The sequence below is a fragment of the Ambystoma mexicanum genome, chromosome 11, assembly GCF_040938575.1.
Source record: "Ambystoma mexicanum isolate Mex_15411 chromosome 11, UKY_AmexF1_1, whole genome shotgun sequence".
In the NCBI taxonomy this organism is placed as follows: domain Eukaryota; kingdom Metazoa; phylum Chordata; class Amphibia; order Caudata; family Ambystomatidae; genus Ambystoma; species Ambystoma mexicanum.
In genome coordinates this window covers 258079585-258084584 of record NC_090934.1, presented here as the reverse complement: position 1 = coordinate 258084584, position 5000 = coordinate 258079585, and positions in this window count along the sequence as shown.

Sequence of the window (5000 nt, the reverse complement as noted above, 5' to 3'; positions counted from 1 at the left end):
TTGGAGCCTCCCCCACTCCGCATTAGAGCTTCTCCCTCCGGCGAGGGACGGGGACGCCGCCGGGGCTCCCCGCGACCCGCGCTGGGCCCGGGGACCTTCGAGACAGGGTGGAGGGGGGTTAAGCAGCCCAGGCCGCCCCGGAGCTCCGGCCGGGCCCCCCTTTGAGCTTCTCCCTCCACGTTAGAGCCTTGCCCTCCGGGACTGACCCACAAACGCCGCGGAACTCGGGCCCGGCCACTACGAGCGCCCCTTGACACACGCACCCCGTTCTGGACTTGACCGCACCACGGGAGGCACTGGGCCGAGGACCGGGAGTAACCCACGAACGCCATGGCACTCAAGGCCGGACCCTATGAGCGGCTATAGCCCCGTGGAGGGAAGGCCACCCCGTTTTGGACTTGACCGGGAGCAGCCCACGGACGCCATGGAACCGAGGCCGGGAACAGCGCAACGGCTGCCCCGGGGCCCGCAGGGTGGCACTTCCACGCCGACTATTAAGCCCCCACGCAGTGGGGGCTTACGGAACCCGACCGGAGACAAATGTAGGAGCCAGCCGCCCCGGCCGCGACGCGGGCCATCTGGTCCGCCGGCCGCCACTCGGGCCATCTGGTCCTACCCCCCTGGCCAGATGGCCCGCCGGCCAGCCGGACGCGCCTGCCCCGACCCCACCGTCCGTGGGGCACGGGCTTAAGGGGGCTTAATCCGCCGCCTCTCTTCCCCGCCCTGTCCGGGGGCTTAAGGCACCGGCCTCCTGCGCGCTCGGGCCCGGGAGACACTTCCACGCCGGCTATTAAGCCCCTGTTAGGGAGAATTCTCTGTTTAGGCTGAATTTCCCTACCTAGTGAGTCCCCCAGCAGCTTTGCTGGATTTCTGGGGTTTAATTTTTTTCTCCTGCCAAGAGTGAGACTCTTTTACCCTCACTCTTGGACATGTTGAAGTGTGTTTTCTTGGTTAAACCTTGTGTTGAATGGGCTATGGGGTCTTTTACTCCATAGGGCCTCATGTATTTTTGTGATGTGGGTCACACAGCACCCTCTGTGCCGTGACCCAGGGGTGTCCTAGGGACTCCCCAACATAGACTCCATACCCTGGGACTGACTACTGTCTCCCAGGGCATGTAAAGTCACCAAAGACTTTGCTAGTCTTGAATCCTGAACAGAACCAGTACAAACCATCATATTGTGGACGTACTGGCTGGGGCAATTCGATTGCCCCAGGGTCTGTTAGTCGAGGGGGCACGTCTCCGTCCCCCCTGATCGAGTTTTGGCTGGTGGCAGTGGAAACTACTTTTTATATTCGACCGCGAATATTTCCCTATGGGATTTCCCATTGTTTTAGGCTAACACATTTAATTATTTATTTACGGTAGCCTTAAACATACCACCGGTTTATATATTTATTTTTATAACTCCGGTTGGGACTTTTTGCCAAAACTTGATTCTAAAATGGCGTTGGTGTTCGCCTCTGTAACTCTGACCCAAAGTGGAGCCCTTTGTTCCACTTTTGGCGGGCTTCTCCACAGAAGCCCTCCAAAGTGGTGCCACTCTGTCTGGGGTACTTAGGAGGGGTGGAGGGGGATTTAGGCACCCTGGACTGAGTTACCTTGGTAACTCAAGTCGCACTCCGTCCTGATTGGCCCAAGTGGTGAGCCGCCCGGCTCACCACTTAGCATGGTTGAGTGACAGCTAGGCTGGGTGAATGGGGGTTTGCTGCATAAAAGCAGGGCTTTGGGGACTGGGACTTCAGAAGTCGCCACAGGACCAAGAATCCGACGAGGGAAGAGCTGAGCCGACCTGCTTCGACGACACCACCCGGTGGAGCCCTGCTGAACCGTCTCACCACTTTTTTCCCGACGACCGAGGAGAACTCTTAACGGAGTGGCTCCTTCCCTTGACTGGTGGGGACAACCAGTTTTCGCCTTCTTTCCGTTCTTTGAGGTATCTCGTGGCCGCCTTGCCTGTGCCAAGCACCCCGGCAACCGGAATACCACACTTTACCCCCATACCGCGAAAGTCGGCACCAACCCTTTAACCGGAGGACTCCGCGGCTGGTTTCTTCCCGGGCAGTGCAACGACCCTCTTCTTCTGCTCTTCAGCGAGAACTTCTTCTCCCCTGACCGACGTCGAGCCCTGCTGCCACTGCCTGGAACAACTGCCACCGCTGGAGGATCCTTTCCGCTTAAGGTACTGTGTTCTGCCTGGCTTCCCTTGCTACCGACTGTACGGGGTAGATTTAGTCCCCGGCTTTCGAACCTGGGAGTGCCTGGGACACTTTGGCTAAACTTTCTGAGCCACTCTAACCTCTTTTTGACTCTTTGCAAGACTTTGAATCTCTAACTAACAGTGTGATCTTGGGCACATTTTCGCTCCGGCTACTCTAAGAGTGGGCCCTGCCTAGTGACTTTTGCTCACCTGTGACTTTATTCTTCTGTAAGCCTATTGCAAGTGCTCTGGACCTTAGAGTGGTGTGTCTAACCCATTTCTGCTTTTTCTCTCCCTTTCTTGGAAACTACTAGAGTGTCATCTAACGTTAAGCACTCACCTCTGTTTTAATTAAGTGGTGTTTTACCTAGAGTTGTCTAGATAGGAGAAAGGATTGAATCTACTTTCATTATAACTGTGTTGAAGTACTTTTACTATATTTTTGCTAGAGTGTTTTTAACTTATGTGTATTTTAAATAAATAACTATATACTTTTGAAACCAAGCTCTGGTCAGTGTTTGCTTGTGCTATTGTGTTTTGGTACATATTGTGTATACTTTACATACTGCCTAACTCTTCTTGAGAGAAGTCTGACTGCTCAGCCACAGCTACCAGGTAAATCTGGGTGGTACAGACTGCTACCAAAGGGGTTTACTGCTCTACCTGTAGTCTTAAATCTTTTGCAGTGTTCCCCAAGGGAACTGCACAGGTTTCTGCCTAACACTGGTGTACAGCGGTGGGATTTGTATTGAGTATACATTTTATTGTGCTTTAGATACCTTAGTGCAACTAACCACAAAGCTTAGCACTGAAAAAGTAAAACCTCTAACATGTCAGTTATAGAAAGCTATAGTCAAGAGTCCCTTGCAGCCAAAACTGCTGATTGTTTAAGAGTGCTCTGTAAACATAAGGATCTCCTGACTAAGGGCAAGAAAATGGAGCTGATTGAAAGATTGTTAGCTAACCAAAGTCTGGGTGATGGTTCAGAGGAGCCTACCACTCCAGCGACTGTAGATGACAGTGTTGAAGTTAACATGGAGAAAAATGTTGATGTTTCTGAGGAAGAGTCAGAAGAGGAGGGTGAGGCTGTTGTAACTGTCCCCCCTAGGCCTCTGCCTGCTCTACCTGCTGTACCTACTGGACCTTTACCAGGTCCCACATTTAGTCCTCAGTACTTTGAACTGGAGAAAATGAAGCTAGAATTGGAGTATAAGAAACTTAATGCTCAAACTGACAAAGAACTAAGGCTAAGGGAAATGGAGCTCAAGTATGACTTAGAAATGAAGAAATTATCTGTTGAGAATGTTTCTCTCTCTGGCTCCTCTAGAAGTTCCAGTCCTAAAAGACCCCGGATGCCTAAAGAATTGGTTGGTATGTATGAGCCTAAGTTGGATGTGTTGGATTGGTTGTCTCTGTTTGAATATAATCATGGGCTCCAGAACATCACAGGAAATGACTTACTCACCTGGTTGTTCTCTAGGCTTCCCCCTGTTGCAACTGATGTGGTAATGGAGATGGGGGAGGAGGATAGGAAGGACTATGAATGTGTGAAACTAGCTTTGATAGCTAGGTTTGGGAAGACCCCTTCCCAGTATCTTAAGAGGTTTAGGAGCCTCAAAAAGCATGATGGTACCCCTTGGGCTACCTGGGTGAGTGAATGTTTGAAAAACTTAGAGGGATGGATTAAGGGTTACAAGGTGAACACTTATGAGGGGATGAGAAATCTCTTTATGTTGGAGTCAATTTATGATGCCTGCTCTCCTGAGCTCAGACAGCACTTGGCTGATTCACAGGAATTGGATCCTAGGAAGCTAGCTAGGGCTGCTGACTTGTGGGTTGCCAACAGGGCCACTCCCAAGGATTCTGGGGTAACTCAGAGGAAGGATGGGGAGAAACAGCCTAAAAAGGACTCCAAAGAGAATTCTAATACCTCCCATACCCAAGAGGGCCACAAACAACCAAATAACCAGGGTAAGCCCCAGGGTAAACCGAATCAGGCTAGTGTACCTTCTGGCCACAAGCCAGAAGGAGGTCAGAACAAGCCACCCTTCCATAGAGCATTTGGACAATGCTATGTCTGTCAGGGTACTGACCATATCAAAGGAGATCCCAAGTGCAAGGGTAAACCTGCAGGGATCAGCACAGTCTCCTTAGCCTTCACTCCTGAGGATGAAGTACAGATGGCTAGTGCCCACTTTGAACTCTTTGCTGAAGAACCCTTGGGTCTTCAAGCAACTGTAAACTTAGAGCCTATGGGTCTGGTTAGTCCCCAGAATAGGGTTGTGTATAACTCCCTACCTGTTAACTCTAAGGTGTATTATGTGGACAGTGTTCTTGTCAATGGCCAGGATACTCCTGCCAGGAGAGACACTGGGGCCAGCAGAACAGTAGTGGATGAAAGCTTCTTTCAACCTGAAGATGTGGCCAAAGCACCCAAAGGTCCCACTAGGATGTCTGGAGGCCCTGTCCAAATGGTTCCTATTCTACCAGCCCTCATTCAATGTAACAACATGACAGTAAGGATCCCTGTCAGTGTTCAGGCTGAGGTACCTGGGAAGGTCCTGTTGGGGAATGACCTAAGAACTCTAGGAGTAGTGTCACATACCCCCAGGCCTCCCAGTATGGAGAAGCAGAACTTAACCAAATTGGCTAGAAAGGCTACCTTGAAGGACCCTTCTAAGCCTGTGGGACCCTCTACTGAGAACCCCACTACAAGCCCTGGGTTTAGTAAGTTGACCTCTGACCCAGGCACCTTTCAGGATAGTATGCTAGGAACATGGGAGCCCCAACCAAGCTCCA